We start from the raw sequence: 13,138 nt of genomic DNA, 5'->3' as shown, positions 1-13,138 counted from the left end.
TTTTCATCACATTACGCACCCCGACTGCCAACACTTACACATACAGATCCAACACCTACTCAACACAAATGCAGATCTACAAACTCCTCTCTGCGGGACTTCACAGATTTATACAGGAAATGTATGTGAGAGTTCATAATTTATGTCTGTCATACTTTAGCCCAAAGTTTGTGTATTTCATAACGGTTTGAAAAATTACCCATTTTGGCCAGAAAATGTGCTCAGATTTGTCAAGCATATGCATGACACTTTTGCTGCGTTTCAGCACATCTGCCCCCCGTGAATCAAAAAGCTGGTAGTGAAGCAAAGATCTGCAAGCTGTAATAAAAAACCTTTTACTCATAATGAGCTTTTATTTTTATACTTCGTTTTCTCTGCACATTTTAAACCTTGTATTTCTGAACCATTTAACTTTGCAAACTTGCTTGTAACATAATATAACAAACTTCAGAATTCAATTCATGTGTCTAGAAGCTGCTTTTTTTTTTCTTTTTTTAAAGGAATAAGAATTATATTGTATGTATGCTGTATGACAAAATAAGCAAGCACCACACATATTTTAAGAATATGTCAAATTTAGTTTTGCTCTAGTTATTATTAACCTGAATCACTCAAAACTAAAAAAAAAAGGCAGTTTTGGTAAAATACGGTAGTAACATTTTATAATTTATGGTTTTAACTTAAATTTACATTGAAATACCATAATTTCATTAACTGATATAATGTTAATATACTACCTTATTGAAGTACTGAGATCTGTTTGTAACTTTGTAATACAATGATAACCACCAAACGCAGGCAGTAATGATAAAGTCATATGATGATCAAAAATGCCCATCACAAGTAGCTTTTAAATACTAACATACATAATAGGTGCACAGTGTGATTCACACAAACACTAAACGCCATCATGGTGACACAAGGCACTGAAATAATGCAATAAACATTCATTTAATAACATCAGATGTAACATAATGTAACATAGGGCATTCTGGGATCCATTCCATTTACTCACTGTAAAACCCTCCATTGAAAATCAGTGTTTTATATCACTTCCAAAAACTTTATACTATCGTAAAATTACATGCAATGCCCAATACAGTTTTTCACTGTATATAGTAGGGGAACTTACCATTAACCATGTGACAGGTTTTTACTGTAGCATTATAACAGTCTTTTACCATTAAATTCACAATCATTTTTTACAGTGCACCAAACGTACTGCTATGCTGATCGATTACGCCCATCTATACATTTACAACACCATTGATGCCTAGCTCCATATTGCTTAGACAACAGACTAATAAACATTACCAAATAGATCTTTCTCTGCATCCGGCGAAGATGATCCATTTCTGAGTGCTTCTCAGTGTTAGCAGCATTAGCCATATGCTCCAGCTGAGAGCAATTATCAGCCTCACACCAGCCACAACCAAAGACAGTTTTCATTCACGAGTCCATATGTCAGATAAAAGAAAGTATTCTGGGAAAAAAGATAAAAAATTGGCTTTATGTCCAATATGAATGGACTAGAGGTTTCATCAGGCTTGAGTCAGGCAGCAGACCTGAGCAACTACAATATACTGTGTGTGCATGCAAGTTAGCAAATAAATGAATAAATACATGCCTGCATCAATAGACCAATGGTGATATTAGTGTTTTTATAATATATTCTCGTGCAAATATCTATTCACCAACAAGTCCCAGCCACCATGAAAGCGACAAAAAGAGAAACACACTAATAGTTTACAGCTGTTTTGGTCCTGATTATCATATTTAGCGTGATGAAATCATGCATTTTAAACCATTTTAGTTTAAACTTCTGATATACGGTTTTCTGAGCGCACACATCCAAAGCACATGGACAGAAAGTGGCTGTCACAGCATGTGAGTACTAAACTAAGTTTTCATTCTCAAGTTTATGTTTAAAACACACGAGTTACAGCTGGGAAATAAATTGCAGGTCTGTGTGGCAGCAGCAATATATAGTAAATAAATCAATAAATCCACTGTTGTCTTGTTACCTCTGAGCCTGGGACTTTATATAGTGTTCCGTGCTCATCTGTGCAGCCAAAGACAGAACAGTTAGCATGTTTTGCTCCAAACTTTCATCATAGCATTAGAGCTGGTACACGGTTGTCGCTTGTGAAATCAAAATGATGGTGCCATGGGTGGAAACTTACAGATTAAGGGTTGGTAAAATTTTAATGAGATCCCTTTGCAACATCACTAGGTGAGCGAAATCAGACATGCTTGGTTTTTTTCAGATGCTTGAAGAAAAAGGCTTGCCAAAACAATGTTACTGGGTGAATATGTTTCACGTTTCCTTTGTTGGTAGATGCACCAGGGACCTGATTATACTGTAGCACTTAAAACCTGGAAACGTCAGATTTTCATGATATGTTACCTTTAAAGTAGATTGTTTTTCTTATTTTTCACATATATGCTTCAAATAAATTAAAGGATAACCTGCCAGTGACACAAAGCACACTTATATTTAATATAATATATGAAAAGTGACATCTGAAATGTTCTTCTAAAATTAGCATTTTTATCAGGCTTCTATGTTTAGGTCCAGTAATCTTGCTTTAATGGCAATGTATAGGTCCTTTTCTATGCCATTAAAGTGAAAGAACTAAATATAAATGGTAATTTTAGATGAAGATTTCAGAGGGCACTTAGAGGCTTTTGAATCCGGAATCTTCATATATTCTCTACAAATAAAACTATTATAAATTTTTGCTTATCATTGAATTATTATATATATATATATATATATATATATATATATATATATATATATATATATATATATATATATATATATATATATATAAAAAATCACTAAGATTTTGTTTTGCATGTAAGAGTTTTAACACCTTATATCTGAGAAACAGTGTGCATACGGGTATCAGTGACTGTCGGTATATGTGTGAGAAAGCCTTCGAGTCTATCTAATAAAAGTGACGTGTTTTTGTGTTTGACACCCTGAGCACATCCAGAGCTTACAAAGCCCCTAACAGCCCTACCTGCAGACAAACACACAGAACATGAGTATCTATCTGACCAGAATGAGGGTGAGAGCAAAGGCCATCACTTTCTCTCAGAAAAACCTGAGGTCTCATGCCAGCACTCCTCTCTACTGGTCCCTTCTCACAGCGGTAAACACATATCTGATGCTGTCACTGTAAATGCTTACTGAACCCTGAAACAAGGCCAGTATTTCCACGCAGGACATCTACTATCGGATCTGTCCAGCAGCACCCCCTGCCTGTGTCGCAAGACTCAGAGGATTTAGAATAACACTGGGAGGGGGTTACTTCCTTCTGCTGGGCAACTCTGTATGAAAGACTCCAGGCAGAGTTCTGATCGTTACAGGAAGTTCAAGGTCTTTGTATGGAACAAGCTAAAGGCAGTACATATATTTCAAAGAGAAATGCCAACAATACGGTGTACATTTTAGGACATCCTCAGATCTCAATCATCAAATGAAAAGGCGTCATGCCTCAGACTAAAAGGCTTCAGTCATCGGACAAAACGGCATCGCGTCTCTGACTGAAAAGCTTCAGGTCTCAGGAAAAACGACGTCAGGTGTCAGGTCTCATACAATTAACGTTAGGCATCAGACGAAACAGACTCAGAAAAAAAGTCATCAGACGAAACGGACTCAGACAAAAAGTCATCAAACGAAAAGGACTCAGGTGGAGTATCGCGTTGCCCCGCCCCATGTGACGTCACACGCACGCCGTTCACAGGAAGTAGTAATGGTTGATTGATGGCAAAAGGAGGTAAGCAGCGTCTGATATTTTATATTTTATTCAAATGTTACACTAATTAAGTTATATAGGGAAGAGAACATGCTTTTCGAGAGTCTTGTGTGCACGTTTAAGAAGTTAGTTAGCCATATTGCAACTAGCCAGCTTTTATTTTGGCCAAGTAGTAAAATTACCCTTACGAAAAAAACATGATTTTACTATATATAAAAAAAACCACACACACACAAAATTAAATCATGGTATCCACAGATTAACCATGGTTTTGCTACTCACCATAGTTTAACCATGGTGTTTGTGGTAAAACTGTGGGTATACAAATGGTACGTTAATCATTACACTAAAAAAACATGTTACTACACTTTTACTATAATAAAACCATGGTCACTTTACGTCTTGGTAAAGCAAATTCTTTCAAGTTATTAGATTGAAATCTTGGTCTAATTATAACATACCTGTATGAGTCTAACACCAGTTGTTGAATTAAATGATTTTGTAAATACAATGGTTCTGTCTTATAATTAAATATATATTTGTTTGTTTCAGTCAATCAAGTTATCGCTGACATTTTCTGGGTAAGCGTGGCTATGCTGAGCAGGACGATTACCTGGATTCACTACCCATTTAGATTTCCAGGCAACAAATAAGCTCCTCCATGCCAGAGAATTACTGTTCGTTCAATCAAAACCTGCATGTCATCCTGGACTGTACAGAAATCTGCTGTGAAAGCCCTACATCACTGAAACTCCACTCTGAAGTTATAAGTGCACTACCACATTCAAAGGTCTGGTTGGGGTAGCTCTGTGTGGTGCAGTGGAGATGTGGTTATGGCAGGCAAGGGGTTCACTATTGAATATATGCTCTCCAGTATCGGTGCTAGACGGATCATTCCACCTTTCAAATGTGCCAAGCAGTTCAGCAAACAGGACTGTGAAAAAACACAGGACCACTGCACGCCTCAGACTTCTGGTGGAAAGAGTGATTCGAAGGGTCAAGGAAATACACATCTGGGATTCTGTTGTGCCACTCACCTTGTCAGGAAGAATTAATCAGATCTGGCATAATTGCTGTTTTATGGTTTATTATCAGGGACCAATGTTTCTTGAGCAGTGAATCTATATTATTACAATAGTAGTGTTACAGTGTTAACATTTGATAGTAGTTTTTTATTTATTACATTTTTTTACCTTTTCAGTTAGTTGCAATGCATACCTACCACCATTAAATGTGTTTTTCCTTTTTTTATTGTAATGTAAAATTGTATATTTTGTATAATGAAATTATTTAAATAAAATGTCCCTGAAAATAATTTCACAGACACAATGAAATAGTTGACAATGAAAAGTATTTTTATAATAACTCATGAAAAAAATCTTCTTTGTTATATCACACAATGTATCAAATGTAAATATACGCAAGTAGTAAAAGAATATGCATATCATATACATTACAGAAGATTTCATACAAAAAGTATTCACCTTGGTATGTACATTTATCTAATTAATAGCAAGTACAATATATTTATTGTTATAATTTGTGATGTATCTAATATGTTATCAAAGATCTACTACAAAATATGCTACATACTACTCAACTACATAAAGTATATATTTACTATGAATGTAAAAATAAATCTTAGGTTCATACTATAATATGAACAGAATCTGTCCATTCATACCACTGAAAGATACACATCCAGATAAACGTTATAACAGTACTTTCATTGATGTTATGAAGGCATCATCTCGCCAGATCATCTGTATTATGAAATCTGATTGTGTGTCAGTCACAAAGTCACACCAGTGTAGACCAGTCACTGCAGTCTGACCTTGTACCTGCCAGTAGTACTTATGGGTCTCTTTAAGTTTGGCTAGTCCTCTTTGAATTTTCATAAATGGAACCTGAGCAATGTTTTCAGCAGAGGTGCTTTTTACCTCCACTAGTCCAAACGAATGTTTCAGATGGATCATGCACTCGTCCGTCTGGCCAAATTTAAAATTACAGCCAAACTGAAAACCAAGCACAGGTAGTGGGGGGAAATTAAGATCAGGAACACCTGCAGCTATACGGGGACACTGGAATGAAAGTGGACTGCCAAGAGGTACAACTCTACTTTTGACATGCCCTCAAGTATGTGTGGCAGCAAAGGCTTGGGATTAATCTGACGTAGTTTTGCACCAGAAGCCAAGACATCAGCATCTGGAAGGGGACCTAAAGAAATGAACACAAATGATGAGTCATGAAGACATTAAGCTATAGCTGTGCGCACACACACACACACACAAACAGAGTTGTGAATTACCTGTGTAAGCCTTTTAATTGGGTAGACTTGGTTCCATTCTTCCCAACTGATTCTGGTTTCAGGACACAAAGTTCACTCGCTGCCTCTGGATGAACTCCCTTAATATAAAATGAATACAGTAATAGTTAAAGATTGTTTACTGATCTTGGGTGGTTTTCATTTATATATTTGTTACTTAATCTGCACTCTTGTTCATTATTAGTATATGATGTTTAAATGTTTACATATACTTTCTTTGAGTTAATAGTTTTCTTACCAATGCAGAAAAAAGAAAAATACATGCCTGTGCTCTTGGACGATGCCATCTCTGTGGCTCACTTGATTTTATTCATCTTCTTAGTTGTGTTTCACTCCAAGATAAAAGCATTAGATGCTGTAAACATTTTTTTTCCATTTGTATAAGGATATTGTATAACATCAGTGAAGAAGTACATTATCGATTAAACTTAACGGTAACACTTCCTATGAAGCCCGTATTTAAAACAAATTATAAGAGAATTCTTATGGCATTATGATGAATGCATAATGTATTAGAAAAAAAACTTTGTAATATGTCATATCATCTCATGAGTAATCATAACAACAGTTTTAATGTGTTATAATGTTTACTTATTTGTGGTTATAGCATTTAAGATTATGATTTATAATACGCAATGAATATAATGCATCCACTTAACTTACAATAGAATGTTTCCCTTAGATATAATACAAGTCTCATATCTTGGCATTGTTGTTTTGTTACTTTACTCAAAGCAGGCAAATACCACTATACATAATTACAATAATAATAATGAAAATAAAAATATTTTTTTCCTTAAACAACCAACATATCAAATATCTGATTAGATGAATGTGTAATATGGCACTTTTGATTTTAACAATATTTATTGTAATATCAATAAGATAGTAAGATACTGTATATATTTTAAATAAATAATGTCACGATATAAGACTTATAAACCATTATAAAGTTAAATAAGTATAAGTTTTATACGTATAATTGTTATAATTATTTATGAAATGAAACAACAGTTTTTCTATATTTAATGCATTGTGGTTTTATTATAGTAAAAGTGTAGTAACATTGTTTTTTTAGTGTAATGATTAACGTACCATTTGTATAACCACAGTTTTACTACAAACACCATGGTTAAACTATGGTGAGTAGCAAAACCATGGTTAATCTGTGGATACCATGATTTAACTATATCGACCATGTGTTTTATTTATTTATTTATTTATTTATTTGTGGTTTTTGATAGTAAAATCATGTTTTTTTTCGTAAGGGTAATTTTACTACTTGGCCAAAATAAAAGCTGGCTAGTTGCAATATGGCTAACTAACTTCTTAAACGTGCACACAATACTCTCGAAAAGCATGTTCTCTTCCCTATATAACTTAATTAGTGTAACATTTGAATAAAATATAAAATATCAGACGCTGCTTACCTCCTTTTGCCATCAATCAACCATTACTACTTCCTGTGAACGGCGTGCGTGTGACGTCACATGGGGCGGGGCAACGCGATTCTCCACCTGAGTCCTTTTCGTTTGATGACTTTTTGTCTGAGTCCGTTTCGTCTGATGACTTTTTTTCTGAGTCTGTTTCGTCTGATGCCTAACGTTAATTGTATGAGACCTGACACCTGACGTCGTTTTTCCTGAGACCTGAAGCTTTTCAGTCAGAGACGCGATGCCGTTTTGTCCGATGACTGAAGCCTTTTAGTCTGAGGCATGACGCCTTTTCATTTGATGACTGAGGTCTGAGGATGTCCTAAAATGTACACCGTACAACAAATATAAACTAGAAAGACATACAGTCAGATATACAGAAACATGGTTGAACCTCTGATGTTTTTCAGTATGTTTTTATTTTTTTTATTTTTTTACCTTTCATATGGAAAAACAACAACAACAAACCGAACAATATGCATGTTTCTGTATTTCTGAATGTATGTCTTTCTTCTTTATATTTGTTGGCATTTCTGTCAAAAATCGACCTTCTGCATTCAGCTTGTTCTGGGACCTTGAACTTTCTGTAAGGAAGTTTCAAATCATGGATTTGATTTCCAAAATATGAAACACGGTCAGAAATGCTTCGTTACATTTACTTGAGTAATTTTGTGGGGTAACTAATACTTTTCGGAGTATATTTAAAGATGGGTACTTTGTACTTTTACTTGAGTACATTTTTGGGGAAAAATCTGAACTTTTACTTCGTTACTGTGGGCGACGCTCCTCTTGTTACTTTATCTTAATACAATAAATGTTATAAATGCTTCAGTTTATTCCAAACGCGCCATCTACTTTTCTCTGGGAAATGAGCGATGCCCATTCGCGAATGATTCATTCTTTTGAGTCAATTCTGTTCGAAGGCTTGATCAAACCAACTGGCAAACGAGTGAATTGGTTCATGAATCAGTTTGAATGAGTCGTTCAGTTCCCTGCCGCACGCGCTGAGCGTCTGAAGCGGTTCACTCAGAGTTGTAACGTTTAACATCAGCAGCATTGAAAACGGAGCTATGGAACTGCACTGAATTGAAAGCAAATCTGCAAAGGCTATTATTTAATTATAAGGCCTTATTAGATGAACGCGTGTGCTGTCTACTGTTTATCAGGTAATAACTTGGGCTACATTCGATTACAGTACGCTACACGATACCACTGTGACATTAGTTTGTTGTACGTGTGTGGCTTATAACAGAGGGGAGTCAAGTTGAATGCAGCTTCCAAAAGACAAAAAAATAGCCGAATAAAATTGTATTAATTTTAATAAAATCACACCGGTGCGAGTACGTTCAGCAAGTCATATCATCAGCTGCTAAATTCAGATCTGTGATCGCTTGCTGGCGCTGAGCCAGAGACAGACGCGTTTTTACAGCGCTGCGCATTATAACCAATCACACACGGTTCTGTTGAGCTTTTGAATGATTCACTGACTGAATACCTCTTTCTGGCGAATTCTCTCGTCAGAAACAACAAAGTGCAGATGTGTGTACGGATATATAATTAAAGATATTGATTTTACAGTGTTAACAGTTTCAGTGATTTTAATGGTAGTTTCTGAGAGTGAATGAAATCTAGACTGTCAGTGAAAATTATATTTAATAATGTAAATGTTATTTGCTCTCTTTCTAAACAATGAAAAAATAGTAGCAAAATTTATATCACATTAACTTTTAATGTTAAATTCACATTTAATATAAAGTCAGTCGTATTAAAATATGTTATGGCATGACACCTATATCTGTTACTTAAGTAAACAGACAGGGTTTTATAATAAATTACATAAATTGGAGTAAAGGCTGATGAAATATATACATTTATACACACACACATACATTACATACATTTTATCTATAAATAAAAATAGGCTCAGTATATATGACCTAAAGCAACTAGTAACTAACTACTTGAGTAGATTTTTTATCCGATACTCTTTTACTCTTGCTCAAGTAACTATTCAAGACTAGTACTTTTACTTTTACTTGAGTAAATATTTCTAGAAGTACTTTTACTTTTACTTGAGTAAAGTTTTTAGGCAATCTACCCACCTCTGCAGAAATGTCAGTACATTTCATATAGTAGAAATATTTGGTACTGTACCCAAACAAAATATTACTGAAAATTATTATTATTAAACTTGGAACACAGCTTGTTTATATTAATGGGTTTGATATATATATATATATATATATATATATATATATATATATATATATATATATATATATATATATATATATATATATATATAATTTTTTTTGAGTAAACATGTTTTATAAAATATACGTCATATAAAATGTTATATTATATTATATTATATTATATTATATTATATTATATTATATTATATTATATTATATTATATTATATTATATTATATTATATATTAATAAACGTACACTTCTATTTTTTTTCTTCCTAACAATAGAACAATCTTAGGTCTATGCTCCAAAACATTCAATATGTACTGTATGACATTTTAAGTTGGAAACTGTGTTTTCAAGTTTATGCCCAATAAGTGGTTAACAGGTAATAAATGGACCATAACTATTACATACAGCAAATAATGTAAAATGTGTAATAAACCCTAACACTAACCCTAATGTTTGCAAAATTATAATATGAAATGTTACATTGAGACCAATGATTTAAATGCTGAAAATGTAACAAGATCAAGATCAAGATATGCATTTGTTTAGTCGTTATTTTTCAGGCAAATCATACACTCAAACACACCCACACACACACTAGGCACATCTTCATCTCATTGTTGTCAGTGGTGCTCTCTCGCTCTGTCTCTTTCTCTCTCTCTTTGATGAATGGTAAATATGATTTGATGGTAATTGTGGTCTTTGCCTCATGCTCAGTGAGAGGTTGACGACACATCGCAGCTTTCAGGAACACTTAATTTAACAGGCCGGCCATCTGTCTGCAGACCATGGAGCAGAGCAGGAGAACAAGAAGACAGCCGTCATTTATTCAGCTGGGTAAAATATTTACATGACTTGGCAAAAGGTTCTTGTAAAGATCTGTGGACAGCCAATCCACACTGATGTGAATGACTGACTGACTGACTGAATATCAATAACATTTTTTTTTTTTTTTTTTTTTATGTTATTGAAAAAAAAATCATTTTAAATTAAACTCTTACAAATAGAAATAAAATAGAAAATAAGCAGAAGAAGAATTTAAGTTATTTTCTAAAGCAGGATCTGAAATGTAGGTATTCACTATCTTGGATAGACAGACTTAAAATACAGTATACACCAGCAAGAGGTATTGGAGGAGAGAGAATGAAATTGAATTTTCCCATTACACAGCTCCTATATTTTCTCTGTTATGTGCTGTTATTTCACTCACCGTTGGGTCGTTTTTCATAAAACTGGTCCCTGAACTATTTACAATCCAAAACAATTCAGTTTATTGACAGCTAAAATTAGGTTTAAGTGTATATGAATGAAATGAAAATGTATGAATGCAGCTGTAAGCGACAATCAGAATCTCTGCTACCTCACCACTTCCTCTCCAGCCGTGAAATGACTGACAGTGAAGCTTGATTATTCCGGGATCAAAACTCCCTGGACAGACTCATATCCCACATAATCAATTATGCAGTGTAAAGCTGTGAAAAGCCGAATGACTCCCCTCTGTCCGCAGAGAGAAGCCCCCTCTCTGACTGAGCTGACCACATGACACTAGTGTGGCATGTCCATTTATTGTTCAGTGGACAATAATTTATGTGCAGTGATTAACTGAAGGCTGACTTTATGAAAGCAGAAATATTGTCACTCTCATGAGAGGCCAACAAAACACAAACAGACCACCGCTTTAGACGTTGTTCAATATTACATGAAAAATGTTTTACTTTTTTGAAGAAAATATAAAAACTGGGTACAGTATAGTGGGTGTTGCAACATTTACAGAAGGCTTTTATGCCGAAATGTAATATTTAGAATCATATAGCGATTTGTTCAAATCTCAACCTCAAAGTAAAATATCTGCCGTTATACATTGTCTAAAAGTGCAATAGGCTTTTAGCCATTAATCTGTTTAAATTCCTTGTGAAAAAAAAAAAGAAATACACTTTTGCATACTTTAAAGCACAACATTGATAAATAATATAATTATATGTTCACTAATTGTTTTCAGACAGTGTGGTTAAATGAAAAAAAATGCTATAGTAGGGCTTAAATACATCAATATGTATTAATTCATAATTCTAATGTATTTGGCATACTACTAGATGTACTGACAAGTATTTATGGAAAAGTAAAATGTACTTTAACACAATTTCTATTGAAACTTGTATCTCACGTGTATGATGAAGTTAATATATATATATATATATATATATATATATATATATATATATATATATATATATATATATATATATTAGAGATTTAGGGACGCATTTGTATGTATGGTCCTCACCTATTTATTACTCTGAATTAATTGGAATAATAAAGAAAGCTGGAGAGCTGGATCCAATATGGAAGTCCTGGAGCAAGTGTGGGACTGACGCCAGGAAAATGTGCTTCATTATTTATTCAGCCTCTACCTCCTTCTGTTTGTCAGCATCACTCAGATGGATCCTCATCCTTCATCCACAGACATGCGCCAATATCAGCGCCACAGGCTCCAGACTGCAAAAGCCAATTAGACTGTGCTGCACACTTAAATGCAGTAAACAACAGATCTTATCCAAAACATTACATTATAGACTATGCATTAACGCAAAAATACAAATGCAATGACTGTTCTCCACTTAATCCAGGTGCATCCGTGGGCAATTAGAGACATGCACAGAACAACATACACTGTAGGACAAATCCTGCTTAATTTACATAAAAAAAATAAAAATAAAAAATCAAATAAAATAAAAAGATAAATAACATTGCCAGCTTTACTGCCAGAAAATCACAAAGCTTCAGGAATTATAAGAAAGGACCTGTGAATTGAATATTACGCATGTTTATGATTATGTTAATATTGGCTAGTAATGTGTATATATATATATATTTTTTTGGTACCTTACAATAAATATATAAGCAGTATAACAATACAGGTGGTTAATTAAAATAATATAATTAAAGTTAATCAATAATGGCATTTCCAATAAACATATACAGACAGCACAAAGAGGTTAAGCCATAAACATTCATTGCCAAAGAAGCTGGCTGTTCACAGAGTGCGGTATCCAAGCATGTTAACAGAAAGTTGAGTGGAAGAAAAAGATGCACAACCAACCGAGAGAACCACAGCCTTATGAGGATTGTCAAGCAAAATCGATTCAAGAATTTGAGTGAACTTCACAAGGAATGGACTGAGGCTGGGGTCAAGCTATCAAGAGCCACCACATAAATGGCTACAGTTTCTGTATTCCTCTTGTTAAGCCACTCCTCAACCACAGACAATCTCAGAGGCGTCTTACCAGGGCTAAGGAGAAGAAGAACTGGACTGTTGCACAGTGGTCCAAAGTCCTTTTTTCATTTGGAAACCAAGGTGCTAGAGTCTGGAGGAAGGGTGGAGAAGCTCATAGCCCAAGTTGTTTGAAG

General features: G+C 34.3%; 1 protein-coding gene and 2 long non-coding RNA genes across 3 annotated transcripts in view; 1 reads left to right on the top strand and 2 right to left on the bottom strand.

Moving 5' to 3' along the window:
* LOC127957904 (astrotactin-2-like) overlaps positions 1–13,138 on the bottom strand; it is a 489,389-nt gene that overhangs the window by 308,800 nt on the left and 167,451 nt on the right. The gene's annotated exons all lie outside the window — the stretch shown is intronic.
* Positions 3,493–5,101, top strand: LOC127957911 (uncharacterized). Its single transcript, XR_008153892.1, has 2 exons — positions 3,493–3,788; positions 4,320–5,101. It is a non-coding gene; the product is annotated as an uncharacterized LOC127957911 (long non-coding RNA).
* On the bottom strand, positions 5,102–7,862 carry LOC127957910 (uncharacterized). Its single transcript, XR_008153891.1, has 3 exons — positions 6,355–7,862; positions 6,076–6,169; positions 5,102–5,984 (listed from the first exon to the last, which is right to left on the bottom strand). It is a non-coding gene; the product is annotated as an uncharacterized LOC127957910 (long non-coding RNA).

Source organism: Carassius gibelio, chromosome B5, assembly GCF_023724105.1.
Source record: "Carassius gibelio isolate Cgi1373 ecotype wild population from Czech Republic chromosome B5, carGib1.2-hapl.c, whole genome shotgun sequence".
Taxonomy (NCBI): Eukaryota; Metazoa; Chordata; class Actinopteri; order Cypriniformes; family Cyprinidae; genus Carassius; species Carassius gibelio.
The sequence above is the reverse complement of the archived record's forward strand: the minus strand, read 5'-3'. Positions and strand labels throughout refer to the sequence as shown.